Genomic DNA, 17,933 nt, shown 5'->3' on the forward strand with positions numbered 1-17,933 from the left:
GTTATATTGCATTTTTACATGTTCATTAAAACGGATGATGAGGAATCTCAGTGAGGAATCTTTTGTTCAAATGAACAATTTCACGTTTGAGAACACTTTGTTCTAGCATTATATTTTAGTCTGTATTAAATGAAAAAAAATGTTTTGTGGCATTTATTGGCTGCGAATCAAAAAAAAAAATTTTTTTTTTGTTTTTGTTTTGTTTTTTGTTTGTTTGTTTTGTTTTCCTAAATCATGATGGTTTGATTTGATTATCATTACAATGCCAACAGTTCATTCTAATCTTTTGGGGGTGAACATGATTCAAGTGTGTGTAGATTTTTTTGGTCATCCTACACATATTTAATACTTTTGCTTTCCTTGATATCGTTCATAACTCTTACTTATATCTTACTGACCCGCGTTGATCCAATTGAATTGATTTGATTTTTTATTGAGTTGTTAGATGTTCAGTAATACTATGAATGCCCAGTTTGGACAGAAATACTTGTTTTTTTGTGGTAATAATGTGGCTGTTAATATCAAGTATTTTGCCATATTTTGTTCGGCATTCATCGTTGCTTTCACGGAATATGTTCATAGTAGTATGCGTGACCAGATTTTGTTTTTGTATTTAATATCAATGTGTTTGTGCATAATTCGTAGAATTCTCGGGAATGTATCAGATCAAAGCGGACGTGAAAACAAGTCAGGATGAATGTAAAAGTGAAAATAAGTTTTTTTTCTATTCCTCGATTTTTTTTTATTACAAATTACAAAATTATGAGAGAGAGAGAGAGAGAGAGAGAGAGAGAGAGAGAGAGATCGTGGGGATTACTATTATTATTATTATTATTATTATTAATAATAATAATAATAATAATAATAATAATAATAATAATAATAATAATAATTAGTTTCGTTTCACTGATATCAAGTAGTGATTAAAAATGAAATTGCGAAGCGACAGCGAAAGGCTAAGCCTGCTAATCTTTATTATTATACAAAAAGAACTCTGTCTGTCTGTCTGTCTGTCTGTCTGTCTGTGTGTGTGTGTGTGTGTGTGTGTGTGTGTGTGTGTGTGTGTGTGTGTGTGTGTGTGTGTGTGTGTGTGTGTGTGTGTGTGTGTTCCTTTCTCACGGACTCGAAAACGGCTGGGTCGATTTGTATAAAATTTCACACGAAGGTATTTTATGTACCTGGTAGTGTTCTTAAATAGGTATCGATAATCGATAATCAAAATAATCCAATGGAAGAAGGATCAGGCGATTTTAACCAAAGTTAATACCTTACACAGCCTAACATCACAAACGCATTTGATAAGTTTTATTACCACACAAGCTGTAAGGCCAGACATATTAAATCAACAGTAGGTTTTCTGATATGAGAGGGGCACATCCGAAATGAATGCTTTTTGTTTAAAGGACAATTGCACTATAATACTTGACTGTTTCATTTTAAACTTAAATTCTAGCCATTATTACCGCACAAGCAGTAAGGCCAGGCATATAAAATCAACAGTATGTTCTTTTATATTACAGTGCTCGTTCAAAATGAATGTTTCCATTTAGAGCACAATTGAAGCATGATATTTGCATTTTAAACTTTAATGAAATCCATAAAAAATAATTTTATAAAATCAAAAGTAGATTCTCTACAGTGCAATATAAACTACAATATATTGTGAACTAAGTCACTGCGGGGATGCATGTGAAGCTTCCCCTCGGTGCATCGCGACGGGTCCCCAAATCGATTTGATTGAAATAATGAACGATTTCAGCGATTTCGATGACAATAAAAATATGGGAATGTGAAAAAAATTCGTTGATCATCATTCAATCCCGGGCAGTGTCGGGTCCACTTGCTAGTATTATTATACATCATAAAACACTCCATTTATAAATATATACAAAAATAACTCAGAAACATAAAACGCTATTGGGTCTTTGGTAGAGTAGTGTCACCACTAATGGAAAAATCAGTTTTCATATATTTAAATTAGGTATGTGCTTATGTATGTATATTCGTATGTACAGGGTTCACTCCTAAATTAATGAACCAATCACTATAAATTTTGAAACATAGTTACTAGTAGTAAGATGTTCAAAAGTTTTATGCAAAAGGAGTAAAAAAAAAATATGTAAAAGCCATTCAAGGATATTCAAATACTTTTGCTGGTGATGAAATGGTGAAAGTATATATTAGATATCAATTAATACATATTTCCCAAATTTCAGTTTCTTTTGAACATTTTAAGGGGTTGCGGTGGGTATAATTAAATAGTTTTAAGTTGAATGAAATTTGAACCATAGTCATCAAACACCAATGAAGCAAAATTCCCTGAATTTCAATTTCTTAAAACCGCTTAAAGTTGAGACATTTTCTAGAATCTTCTAATATGATAATGAAACAAAATCGGAATAAATATTCTAGACATAAGGTTTAGCAGCATTATATTTTGGTTTTAATCTTCGTGAAAACACATGTTGTGCAAAAAGATTCTGCTCTGAAATTAATTTTATCTATCCTGGGACGGGTATTCTGCTAGTTAATCTAAAGCCACAAAACATCAACAAATTGAATCCAGCTTCCTACACAAATATAATTTCTAAAAAAAAAAAAAGATCATGGACTGCTTTAAAGCGCGGAATAAGACGAGAGTAAATGTTATGTAAATTCTAACACGCCATGCATTAAGGATATGTCAGCGAATTCAAGCGATCATTCGTTAAAAGATTGCAAATTCAAATTTCCATACTTTGAACTAATCCATCAAAGTATACTAATTGCAATTCAGTTTCTCTGTATTTGCATAAAACTCTTTGATCGTGCAATTTATATTGTTATGCTCCTATAAATTTGGGTTTTGTGTGTATTGCTATTCTTGTTCATTTTTCTATTTATGTTTTTTTTTTTAAATACAACTTTCTTATATATGGATCGTGGAATTTCATTTATCTGCAAAAGACCTAGCTCATTTGCATACTTTTAAACATTCATTTTACTTAATTCCCTATTATTTTTTTTTTTTCAGTTTTCTTATGGGATGACCATCTTTAGTTAACGATTACGTGTAATTATATTCATGCAGATATTCTACACGATTTATACTTGCATAATATTTGTGTAAAAAGATTATAATTGACATAAAACACTTTCTATATACTTATGTATGTGTATATATATTTGTTTAAAAAATGTTGCCTACCAAATTCCTGTCAGTTTTTGATCTACAGACATAAAACTTAATTCATAGGCTTTTAGCTGGGAAAAATTAGTGCAACAGTATGAAAATTAAAAAAATGTAATTTGCTATATATATTTTGGTTTCGATTTTCGGTGGCGGCGCGCAAGTCATTTTTTTTTTTTTTTACTTTTTAAATCATTGCTATATATTGATTCCAATATAATATAATAATAAATACGAAATCTGCATTAATCAAAATATCATATTCAAGAGTATTTTACGATCGGGCAATGTCGGGCGGCCTGCTAGTGCGGTATAAACCAACATTATACGATATTATTAAATTCTGATCAATAGTCGTTGAGATTTCGAACTTTTAAAATTGCCAAAAACAGATGGTATATATATATATATATATATATATATATATATATATATATATATATATATATATATATATATACTCGTAGCCAAATTGAATATTGAAATTCTTATATCTTTGGTTCTATGGGATGAAAGTACATTAAAATATGCAGACTTTTTGAAGATTCTAACACAATTCTATGGTTAAAATTTTATGACAATTGGTAAAAAAGAATCTATATTTTCAAACCAATAAAATATGCCCAAATTTGCCTACATGTGTATATATAGTGTCCTGGCAGGCAGTTTCAGTTTTGCTGCTTCGGTTGTCTCCCCTGTGACATTGCTAGGCCACTAATGTATATCGAGTGTAAAAACTTATTCATGTTAATGTTGTTTACAAGCTGTTTTAAGTAATGAATAAATTACGTGACCATTGGTTTCACGTCGCGGGCTGTTTGTCAGATGACTAAAACACCTCTCGTGTTTAGTTTACTTCTGGTTCTACGCGATTGTTTTAACACACACACACACACACACACACACACACGCACGCACACACACACACACACACACACACGCACGCACACACACACACACACACACATATATATATATATATATATATGGAAAGAGAGAGAGAGAGAGAGAGAGAGAGAGAGATTTATTGAAGATAAAATGTAGAATACCAAAATAATACAAAGACCAAAATAATACAATCAAATTAAGTAATATGATGTTTTAATATGTCGTGTTTATTATACGGAATAAATTCAACATAAATGAATTATCACTTATTTTTTTAATTTACATTTAAAAACATGCCTTGTGGCACTCCTAATTCTTTATATCCCCGTCTCCATCTCACTGTCATTCGGATTTTTAGAAAGTACTTCATTCCTGATAGAGGCCTTTCGAATAATAAAGATGAAACATTAAACCTTACCTAAGATTTAATTCGATTCTATTAGTTTTGTATATTCACTTTTTCAATTGTAAACTCTACATTTTGTCCAATATGTTTTCTTCAACTTACATATGTACTTTTTTATGGTTTAAAAATCTTTTTTAAATCATATTTCAAATAAAACGCATGCACATAATTATATTACAGTTGTTTACAGCTGTCTCAAGGCATGAATAAATTACGTGACAACTGGTTTGACGCTATTGACTATTGGGCAGATGACACAACCACCTTTTGTGTTTAGTTTAATTTTGATTTTACTTAATTGTTTCGCTCAAAAGTTGTGTATACAATGTGTTGTTGTAATATTAAAATAGAACTCAAAGTACAAATATATATATATGGACACACGCGCAAGCAAGCGCGCGCACACACACACACACACACATACATGTATTTGAAAATTCTATTTGGGGTACAAAATTTAATTATGGCAAAATATAGACCAATTAAGATGATTAACAAAATAAAAAATGAAAATAAAGCCTAGCTAATCAGGTTCCGTTCTTCCCTCAACATATTTACAAAAACATACATATACATATTTACATATACATACATATATATGCACATATATATACATACACACATATACATATATGTATATATGTACATATATATGTACACATATACACATATATATGCATACATATACACACATGTATACATGTACATACATGTCTACATATATATATATACATACGTATACATGCACATACATATATACACATATATACATATATATACACACATCTATATATCCACATATATACGTATGTATATGCATATACACGCGCGTGCGTGCATGTGTATGTGTGTGTGTGTGTGTGTGCGTGTGTGTGAAAGCAAATTACGTTTGAATCCTACAAATCCTACTGAATCCTTTGCTTGCAGTTTTCAGTGGTTGTTCTTGTACTTAAAATCAGTCAACGCCATATTCTCTAATGATAATCATATATTTTTTATTTGCATTCTTTGATTCCTAGCTTTAGCTTTATATTACGTTCTTTTTTCTTCAGCATTTTATTCTTATAACTCATGATTTCCTAAGCAAAACACTATTTTTATGTCGCTACTTTCCTAATTCCTCTTTGTAATTCCTCCCTGAAATATTTTGCGTTACGTAGACTTCTTAATCATAAGAGAAATACGTCATTTCGTTAATAATATCGTTTACAATGACACTTTATATATTTGTTTTATTCTCATTCTTTTATTCTCATTCTTTTATTCTTGTGCTCTTTCGTTCTGAAACAAAAATGTTATTCTTTTGGTATTAACTCCTCCAAATGCCGCTTTTACATACTTCCCTTTCTAAAACATATTTCGAATTCCTCCCTGAAATACATTGTTCCGCGAATACTTTATTCTTATTCCTTTGTTCTCATTCTTTTATTCTCATGAAGTTTTTTTTATTATTCTTGTGTTCTTTCGTTGTAAATTATTTCAAAGAAAACGCCATTTTCGCATTCATCTACCATAAGAGAAATACGTCACCGTGTTCACAATATTGTTTTAAAATAATCTTCTTTTATTCTTGCATTCTATAATTCTTGATGATTTGCCAGAATAGCTAATAAAGCAAAAAGGTGTAAAAAAAAAAATAAGTACACAATAAATAAATGTTACCAAAGGCAAAATAAGTTACTCTTCTACCTACTTGGATACAGTTTTTATGTTTTAACTTATTTTAAAGAGTTGTTTTAGTTTTAAAATAATAGTAGTATAAAACCTGTCGATATAAAACGGCAAACAAAATGGTGGTCTTATTCGAGCCATGGTCAAGCCTCGACAATCGTTCAAAAATCGAGAATTAAAACAATACTGCTAGAAACACATCCAGTAAACGTCATCAATTCTGCGAAAATATAAAATTCTGACAGTATTTTGTTTAATTTTTTATTTTTGAGCGATTATCTAGGTTCGACTCAAACTAGGTTGCACAAATGAGGCCACTATTTTTTATTCTAATTCGACAGGTTTTACGCTACTTTTATTCTCAACTGAAAAACACTTTAAAATAAGTTAAAACACAAAAACTTACTCATGTAATTATAAGAGTAACTTAGCTTACTTTTGGTAGCATTTATTTTTGGTGTATCAATTTTTAATACGTTTTTGTTTTGTTAGTTATTCTGGAAATCACTTAATTCTTTAATTCTCATAACTATTTTTCATTCTTGTGTTCTTTCATTCTGAAAATTTTGTTCTTATAGTCATTAAACTCCCTAATTCAAAACGCAATTTTCGCATTCTTCTTTTGAATAATGCGAAAATTGCGTTTTGAATTAGGAAGTTTAATGTAATCTTTCAAATTCCTCCCAGTAATAATTTGAGGTACGAACATTATATTCTCATTCTTTTATAATTTATAATTATTTATAGTTTGAGTTACGAAGACTTTATAATCATAAGAAAATACATTATTGCAACGCATATTTTTAGAATGGTAATTTACGTATTCTTTTATTCGCATTCGTTTTTATTTTCTCATTCTTTTATTCACATAATTATTTTGTTTTCGTGTTTTTTTGTTTTGAACCCAACCAAATAAAACGCCATTTTTGCATTCATTTTGCAATTTATTTTTTTTATTTTTTTCATAAAATAATTTCAAGTTACAAAGACATTTTAATCTTAGAATGAACACTTTATCGTGTTTTGAATTTAAATCTTCAAACATTAAAATGCACTGTAGAATGTAAAAACTCTGAATAATTTATATACAAAACGGGGGGGGGGAATAACAGCTATAAATTCAACAAGTTGATCAATTAGTCAATTAGAACATTTTGTTTTTGAGTTTAAAAAAAAACAGTTCAATTTATGTAGTTCTTTTCTTTTTTTTTCTTCTTTTTTTTTGTATATTTGTATATTACTCCAAAGATGATCCATCGACCATGCAATAAAAAACATTTTAATCCAGATGGAATCTCAAAATGGCTCAAATGTCGTTTTTTCTGACGATACAAAAAGTAAACGCAATAAATAGAGGTCATATCAAACTTTTCATTTAAAGGAACTCCTTTGAAAGAATTTTAAAAAAACTATTTCTATGAAAGACTTTTTTTTAATCCGTTTTGAAAGAGTTTTTAAAAACATCTTCTTTGAAAAAGTTTTCAAACCTTTCTCATAAAAAAGGTTTAAAAAAAGTGTCCATTTGAAAGAGTTTTTTTTTTAAGAATCCCTTTATTGGTAGATTTTCTTTTTAATCTCTTTCTTTGACAGTTTTAGAAAAAAAAAGAAGAGAAACACTTTTTCACATTTCTTTCATTTTAATCTATTGAATTTTCATCAGATAATAAAAGTGTATTATTTATGACACGTGTTTTTGTTTCTATTTTTTGTTGTTGTTGTTTTCTTGAATACTAGCTGTCCCTACCGGGCGTTGCCTGGTAGTGTTTTCTTTTTTTTTTTTTCTTTTTTTTTTTTGCAATTTATTTGGGGTTTATGTATTTGTTTGTTTTTAAACTATGTCGTTTTTTTTTGTCGTTGTTTGTTTTGTTTTCTTTCAAAATATTACTTTTTGTTCCAAAATAAGGAGAGTAACATCTTATTGGCTGAGTCAGAATTGTGTCATTTTTTACAATGGCGTCCGTATGAAAATAATTTTGACTCGATCAAAGTATTCGAATTATTTGGATTATTCGGGCTACTGGTGAGAATCTTGAATGTTGTTTCCACAACATTTCGATCGATGTAACATCTTGAGTGTAATTTTTACAACGTTTCAATTGATATATCCTCCGACCTTCTTCGTCTTCTTGAAGATTAAAATTGAAATTGAAAATACAAAATGGCAATGTAACCTTTGACATTTTTTTTTTTGGAGGTCACAGTATTTTGTGGGATGAATTAAATTTTATTACATTTCACTGTTCTTTACAACATTCTGCAAAGATCCACCAAATTAACAAAAAATATCTTAATATTTTACCCAAAAACAGTTTTGAAGAATAGCAAAAGTATTGTATTCATTTTGCGCTTCTATACCTCAATTGACAGACTTGCCGGCATGTTTGAAAATTAGGATCTGGTTTTATGCACAATTACCAAAAAATCTAATCATCAACCGGGATAATAAATGCCAAAAACAAACAAACAAAAGCAAAGGAAAACATGGGCTTTTTTCATGGCAGGTTTTTATTTGAGGGCGGGGGAATATTGCTGTATCGATATTTTGTACATGTTTACATCCCCAAACAATTACTGTGTTTACATCTGTTTTAGTGTTCTCGACGGGCAAACAAAGACGAAGAAGACGTTACATATATAAAGTTTGTTACTTTTGCATGTTTGTTCCAGTAATTAAGATTATCAATATTTAATTGTCTGTTTATGAGCAGATGAAATATGTTTCTATTTTTTTCTTAGCTCTAGTGTCTCATATGGAGAGCGACGCCATTTTTGTAAACTTTTAGAAGTGTTCTTTTATTTAGGAATTAGTTTCATTCTGGAATATGAGAATCAATCAGAAAGAGCGGATCATAGTTAGGGAGCCGTTATTATTTAGAATTCAAAAATCGTATTATTTAGGATTCGAAATCGAAATGAATATGTTATGACTATGTTACGAAGGGTGTAATCACAAATCTAAACCTGCAAACCTTGGACGGTTAGCATAAACTTTTATCAACAATCAAAACTCTGAATCATGGTACATTTTCGAAACGGGTATATTAATCATCGACGAAGGTAAATCCAAAAGAGAATGTAAACATTGTTTCACAATCAAATAAATACAAAATGTACAAAGTAGAGGTGATGAGTTTACTAAAATCTAAAAAAAGCCGTTGTTATACAGACATATCAACACTTTATGACATTATATAGTCATCAATATCGTGTGCTTTCTTGTATGTATAAAATACCGCTTTCGTTGTTATCTATATTCCTATAAATTTTAGTTTTTTGTGTGTTGATATTCATATTAAACCCCCTTTTGTCTATTTATTTAAAAAGAAATACAACTTTTTTATGTATGGTCGTAAAATTTCGCTAATTTGCATATTCTTTTAAATATTTTAATTAATTCCCTATTAGTTTTTTTTTTCTTATGGGATGATCATCTTTAGTTAACTATTACGTGTAATTATATTCATGTTGATATTTTACATGATTTATACTTGCGTAATATTTGCGTAAAATCTTACAGTAAACACAAAACTCTTTCCATATATATTTATGCATATATATATATGTTTAAAAAAAATTGCCTACCAAACTCCTCTGTCAGTTTTTGGTCTACAGACATGAAACTTCATATATAAAGTATTTGAACCCATGCGAAACTTTATATTTGGATTTTAGCCGGCGAAAATCGGTACAAAGGTGTGAAAATTTTAATAAAATGAAATTTCTTAGGTGAAGGTCGAACGACGGCGTTACCAATATGCATGTGTAAGGTAATAGCTATAGGTTTATGTTTTCATTTTTAGCCTTGTAGCAAATATGTCTTCATAGCTCAATCATTACTGGTAGAGGAAAAAATAGATCGTAAGCTGAACGTTTTGGTTTCGATTCTCAGTGGTGGTACACGAATCATTCTTTTTTTTTTTACTTTTTAAATCATTACTATATATATATATATATATATATATATATATATATATATATATATATATATTGGTTCCAATATAATATAACAATAAATATCTGCATTAATCAAAATATCCTATTTAAGCGTATTTTACGGCCGGGCAATACCGGGTGTCCTTCTAGTTGTGTGTATACAATTGTCCATTGTAACATACTGCGTACCAATGCGTGGTGTATGTGCATGGGTGCGTGTTTAACCATACAATAAGCATATGAGACACTTCTTTCAAACATGCTGCTAACTTTAGTCCACAAAACGTATGTATAATTAAAAAAAATAACAGTTCAACAGTCAAAAATCTTAATTCCAGTAAAGCAACTGACCCCGACGGCATTCCAGTCATAATGCGTAAAAAGCTTCAACTTGAACTAGATCCCATACTTACAAACTGATTAAACGTTGCCTTAAGAAGAAATGCTTCCCAACACTCCGGAAAACTTCATCAGTCTGCCCCGTGCTTACAAATTCCATTCTTGTCACGAATTTGAATTGCATTTATTTTGGCTTAGTGTAATATTGTCGAGGATATATATGATGTATACGTATGTTTTCTAATGATAGATGATTGCATGAGAGTGTATATACGTTTGTATATACGTGTCACAGTCATTGACGAACACACATCATATATGATGTGTGTTCGTCTATGACCGTCTAGAATTCATTGTGTGTGTATGTAACATTTAACTACAGTTCATGATGAGACAAGAATCTACATAAATACTTTTACAACACAAAGGAACGAATAACACTTATTTGGGGTTTTACATCGGCCAATCGAGAAACAGATTTGGTCCATCTTTGGTCTTGATTTGACGTATCCTCGGAAAAGCTGCAAATGAAGATCCATACATTTACAGCCGCGTTATTCCGGATGTTTGCCTCATTGGAAAGCTGCAAACTCCGATCCTAAACTTTTACATTCGGCATTCAATAAGAAAGACACCACGGACACTCTGGATTCGTTAGTGTGAATCGCTATCGTCGTCACACGTTAACCTTAAACAGTGTTGATTTTATGTATTGTCCGGATGTTGTTCTCACAATGTTCCGGCTGATATGACCTCCGATCTTCAGGTGTATCTTACCGAACTCGGTTGGTTGGTTGTTTTACGGCATATCAACCTTTTTCAGGTTATTTAATGCCGAATCTAGTTATTTTGAGGAACGATTTTTAATGGAGTATATATTTTTTTAAGTCAGATTCTATTTAACCCATAGTTGGGACCCTAACAGGTACTACCACTCCGGGTCAGAGTGGACCTGGGAGCAATGGCAATTAAAGGATGGCTCCACATTCCCTAAGGCCCGCAAGGTGGGGCCTCACCATCGGATATAGTTTTAGGTCATATCTAGGACCGAACTCGGGATAAAGTACTAAGTAAAATTCATTTCTAAGCGACATTCTTCTGTGAGTTGAAGGTTCGATTCTCAGTGCAGGCGATAATACGAATACCATTGCAAATCACTTCAGCATGCGTTTTGACCTTATAAAACAACTGTATAAATCTTTTTCTCTTCTTTTCATGTTCATTTCCGATTTCTTTCCACGTGACTGTCGTTGTATCTCGCCTTTTAAAACGGCTCAATGTCCATGCATTCGCCTACAAAACTCTAAAACCCTGCGCATGACCTCATATCAATGGCTATTTAACAAACCCGACATCACGTGTACTTTGGATCTATAGAAGCCTATCTTAGTATGAACTGTAAGATAAACTCCTGTAATGTTTTGTAATAACAAAATGGTTGTCAAACGAAAGGAAAATAAAACATTTTTAAAATGTAAATATTATATTTTGCTGGCAACATTAGGAAGGAAAAAAAAAAGACGAAAAGAAATACCATGTGTTTTTTATGGTTACGTGAAAGGAACTTGGAAGCCTTTAAACTACTGAATCATTTAAACTTGTAAATTTCTCAGCAAATTCTTACATATTAAACAACTGAAGGTTTTGGAAGTAATTTACATCCAATAAATTTATAAACAAGGATTAAAATAATATTACCTTTACAAAATTAGTTATAGTTAATAGCAATTTCATTCAATTAACAATTTCATTCAATTAACAATTTCTCAACCACACGATAACATAATACTTAAAGTCCTATTTGAAAAATCGGTATAATAGTATATCTTCTGTTGTTGCGATAATCATTTTTTATTCTTGTTAGATCCTTACATCAAGTGGCTTCTTTCCTTGTCTTGAGCGATTTCTATTAAAAAAAAAAACATTGCAGTAAGAATAAAAAGCATATTGTTTTAAAAGGAGTTAAACTTTTAAAATTTATATAAATAAAACAATAGAGTACATATGTATGCTGTCCGTGTAAAATATTTAACCAATAAACTCTTTAACTACTACCCACATAACACTGAAATTAACAGGAAATAGTAATCATACACCAAGGATGGTTTATAACGAATAAAATCTTTGTTTGGATGGATGAATAACGCATACAGAAATATGTTGGCAAGTTGAAATGCAAAATGTTCATTTCAACTTGCCGACATATTTCTATTACTTTTGCGCATATGCAAATTCAATCATAGCTTAAAGTGGTTTGATTTTAGCTCTTTCGCTATCTCAGATGGTAGTGAACGTGATTAGAGCGCTAAATGTTTTGATTTGGATTCTAGCTGATGGCACCCAAGTCTTTTCTTTTTTAACTTTTTAAATCAGAACTATGCATTAGGTACAATATAATATTCAATAAATTGGCTCTGTAATAATAAATACAAAATCTGCATGAATTAAAATATATTTAAGCATATTTTACGACAGGGTAAGGACGTCTCCCCCCCCCACTTTCGCCGTTAGTGCCAAATACATAAAGAATAGACATATTCGTTTTATTTTATTAAAAGTTGCAAATGGCAATTATTTTTACGAACACAAAAAAGTCTTGTTTTTTTTTTTTAATAGTATTGACTTTGACAGACATTTATTATTTGAAAACGAATAAATATTGTTATTAGCAGTAAATTATACAGATTAATGTAGAAAGCATCGTGAAATTATGAAAGTTTATCTTCGCGTGGACTTGTAAGAACAACTCCTATAATATTTGCTACATTCTACAAGGTAGTAAAGAGAAAAACAATTTCCTTTTTATAATATAAGAATTATAGGCATTTGTGCAATACTGTGAAAGAAACCACTTTTTTGGTTTTCAGTTTGGAGAATTGGAGAGTTCACAACAGAAGAAGACAACTGTCATTCATTTATTACAAACATTAAAGTTACTTGGCCTTTTGGTCAAGATCAAAGTGTAGTATCTATTCCGGCAGATACTGCTAGCTATGACTAGCTATGACTAGCAAAGACCAGATGTGGGGGCAACCCCACATGCCTGACCTTTAACCAGCTCCCATTTCCCACCTCTCGGGAGCTGGTCCCCTTTTTCCCTTCCCCCTCCCTTCACTCCTCACATTAAAAATTGGCCTTGTGCCTAATTTGCTCGGTGGCGGAGCAAATAAATACCATCTGTTCCGGCAGATACTGCAAGCTATGACTAGCTATGACTAGCAAAGACCAGATGTGGGGGCAACCCCACATGCCTGACCTTTAACCAGCTCCCATTTCCCACCTCTCGGGAGCTGGTCCCCTTTTCCCCTTCCCCCTCCCTTCACTGCTCACATTAAAAGTCGGCCTTGTGCCTAATTTGCTCGGTGGGGGAGCAAATAAATACCATCTGTTCCGGCAGATACTGCAAGCAAAGACCAGATGTGGGGGCAACCCCATATACCTGACCTTTAACCAGCTCCCATTTCCCACCTCTCGGGAGCTGGTCCCCTTTTTCCCTTCCCCCTCCCTTCACTCCTCACATTAAAAATTGGCCTTGTGCCTAATTTGCTCGGTGGGGAAGCAAATAAATACATTCTGTTCTTCAGATGCTGCACTTCTATTTCTTGTTCTCTTTCGGTGGAGGATCAATCCTTCACGACCGAGACATTTTTTTTTATTTTTGTACCTTTTCTCCACGTTAAAAAACGACCCTGGTGTCTAACTCTGTCCCGTGGGGAGGCATAGTAAATAGGTACTCTCCAAACTGACCCCCCCCCCCAAAAAAAAAAGGATTCCTTCATAATAGTACACAACTGCCGAATTATATTTCGGTGGTGATATTAGGAAGGAATAAAGACAAAAAGAAATACCATGCGTCTTTTATGGTTATGTAGTGTCATAGAACCCCCTATCCTTATGGAGGGATGAAGAAGGATTTCCTTTTCTGCCAGCCACAACAGAGGATTTTTTTGATTGCACACCTTCAACACACCCCTCTCTGGATATCTGAAACTCCAGACATATTGTTTACAACTAACAATAATAAACAACAGCGATATGTATTTATTTAAGTTACCTACACCGAAATTGACGACATTTAGGACAGTCTCAAAATGAATAAAAGAATGAAGGAGAAAAGATTAAATATTCCTGAAAGTTTGCAAGTAGTATATCTTTGAGAGAAGAAAGCTGGTGCTCAAATGTTCAGCTGACAAAGACGCAGGACAGAGAATGTCTTTCTTCAGTGAGGTCAAGAAAACCTCTCCAACTGCTGTCTAAATGTCTAACGAGTTTATCTTACAGCTAAATGTCTAACGAGTTTGTCTTACAGCTAAATGTCTAACGAGTTTGACTTACAGCTAAATGTCTAACGAGTTTGTCTTACAGCTAAATGTCTAACGAGTTTGTCTTACAGCTAAATGTCTAACGAGTTTGTCTTACAGCTAAATGTCTAATGAGTTTGTCTTACAGCTAAATTTCTAATGAGTTTGTCTTACAGCTAAATGTCTAATGAGTTTGTCTTACAGCTAAATGTCTAATGAGTTTGTCTTACAGCTAAATTTCTAATGAGTTTGTCTTACAGCTAAATTTCTAATGAGTTTGTCTTACAGCTAAATGTCTAATGAGTTTATCTTACAGCTAAATGTCTAATGAGTTTATCTTACAGCTAAATTTCTAATGAGTTTGTCTTACAGCTAAATTTCTAATGAGTTTGTCTTACAGCTAAATTTCTAATGAGTTTGTCTTACAACTAAATTTCTAATGAGTTTGTCTTACAGCTAAATTTCTAATGAGTTTATCTTACAGCTAAATGTCTAATGAGTTTATCTTACAGCTAAATGTCTAATGAGTTTATCTTACAGCTAAATTTCTAATGAGTTTGTCTTACAGCTAAATGTCTAATGAGTTTATCTTACAGCTAAATGCCTAATGAGTTTATCTTACAGCTTAATTTCTAATGAGTTTGTCTTACAGCTAAATTTCTAATGAGTTTGTCTTACAGCTTAATTTCTAATGAGTTTATCTTACAACTAAATTTCTAATGAGTTTGTCTTACAGCTAAATGTCTAATGAGTTTATCTTACAGCTAAATGTCTAATGAGTTTATCTTACAGCTTAATTTCTAATGAGTTTGTCTTACAGCTAAATTTCTAATGAGTTTGTCTTACAGCTTAATTTCTAATGAGTTTGTCTTACAACTAAATCTCTAATGAGTTTGTCTTACAGCTAAATTTCTAATGAGTTTATCTTACAGCTAAATGTCTAATGAGTTTATCTTACAGCTAAATGTCTAATGAGTTTATCTTACAGCTAAATTTCTAATGAGTTTGTCTTACAGCTAAATGTCTAATGAGTTTGTCTTACAGCTTAATTTCTAATGAGTTTGTCTTACAGCTTAATTTCTAATGAGTTTGTCTTACAGCTAAATTTCTAATGAGTTTGTCTTACAGCTTAATTTCTAATGAGTTTGTCTTACAGCTTAATTTCTAATGAGTTTGTCTTACAGCTTAATTTCTAATGAGTTTGTCTTACAGCTTAATTTCTAATGAGTTTGTCTTACAGCTAAATTTCTAATGAGTTTGTCTTACAGCTAAATTTCTAATGAGTTTATCTTACAGCTAAATGTCTAATGAGTTTATCTTACAGCTAAATGTCTAATGAGTTTATCTTACAGCTAAATTTCTAATGAGTTTATCTTACAGCTAAATGTCTAATGAGTTTGCCTTACAGCTAAATATCTAATGAGTTTGCCTCACAGCTAAGAAAGACTTATTGATCCAGTAAGTGTGAATCTTTATTGTCATATGTTCATTTTAAATATTGTCCTCACCATTACTCCAGAGCAGGAGTGGCACCTTAATGGTCTACTATTTGGGATCATGTTAAACAGAGCATTTAAATACTTGTAAAACAGGCAGAGGGAGGCAATCTTGTGGCGATGGGACAGAGGCTGGAGCTTGGCCGATAGTGCGGGACTTATTAGCCTAATAGCATAAATACGAAAATAGCAAAGAGAGAAAGAAAAGAATTTGTGCATGCAGCAAAATATAATTGTGGCATTTATTTCAAAGAAATAGATATGCAAGTGTTAAGGAGTTCATGATTCAGTGAGTCGACTGGAAAAATTGAAAATATTATGAATTAACACGTTCCTGTGAAATTAACTTGCCTTTAGAAGTGAAGAAAGCAAATTCAAATGAAGCAAAGAAAGAAAGAGGGTAGCAATTACACCCATTTACTTTTTAGCATTCGTTTGAATCATTTGGCGATTGAGTCACACAATGAGACAAAATATCAGTTCGGTCAAAGGCTGTACCAGCACGAAGAAACATAATTCTCATTGCATGTAAAATGTGCTATCATTGGATAACTTTATATTGAAGATATGCTGAGACATTTTTTTATCTTGTAACTTTTTATTAACCATCACATGTCAACATATACATTGAAGCATCTTATGTATGGCATTAAACAAAACTGCAATCTTAGGAATATCTCCATTATTCCAGTAATTATAGTAGCTACCAGACTAATGAAAAATAATTTAAAACCTACCTAGTGAATATACCCGGTGAACCAAGTGCAAGGAAAATCAACAAAAAGTTGCTTTATCATTTTTCTTTCGTCAGACATTGAAGCAAATAAAATCCACAGAAGTTTTGTAGTACAAACATTAACAAAAATTAAGTCTGAACTGGAGTCTCTGAAATAGCAGGTAAATATCTGGCATCCACTAGAATGCTTCATCCTCAGCAAAAACAGAAGATAAAAAAAAAAAAAACTAATGCTTTTAGTAAATGTTTTCATTAGAATATGTGCAAAATAAAAAAAAAATTTAAATAAGAGTTGAGGGGAAAGAACTCACTTGAAAAATATTGTCGATTATCTCCCTTGTTTAATTCTGCAAATTGACGTAAATAAATTATTTGGAAAATTATTATAGCGATATTAGAGCATAATCACATTAGCATTCTGCGTCTTTTTAGATCACTGGGTAAGCGACGTTCATACTAGCCAGTACTTGAATAAGTGACTATTTAGGAATGTCAGATGCTGAACCCAACACTCCATCTAAGTTTATAAATAGATATATTTATTAAGGAATGTTAGAGTATGTGGTAGGTGAAATATATATTGATATTTTTTTTTTATGATTTGATTAATCACCAAAGTTAAACTAGTTGAACCTGGTCAGTATCAGGTGGGTGGACATTTGGGTATATCAAGTGCTTTATGTGGAATGAAGATGAAACCTCACTCCATAAACGGTAAACAGTCATCAAAATCTTTGGGGGGGGAGATGTAATAGAAATCGTTCCCAAAGAAGGAATGAAACCATTTGATAAAAACTAAAAGCTAAAAACTGTAACATCAAAGGAACATCATCATCATCATCATCATCAGGACGGGCTCCTTGCTTGGACCAATGTGACTCTTCCTCTCCAGAGTTTCCTGTCTTTTATCAGCAGCCTCAGATTTTCAGGTCACACAGTTGGCGTCGTGTGTTATTTGCTGGATGTACGTGGATCTAGGTCGTCCTTTGTTTAC

The sequence above is a fragment of the Euprymna scolopes genome, chromosome 28 (assembly GCF_053919585.1).
Source record: "Euprymna scolopes isolate OS-2025 chromosome 28, ASM5391958v1, whole genome shotgun sequence".
NCBI classification, from domain to species: Eukaryota; Metazoa; Mollusca; class Cephalopoda; order Sepiida; family Sepiolidae; genus Euprymna; species Euprymna scolopes.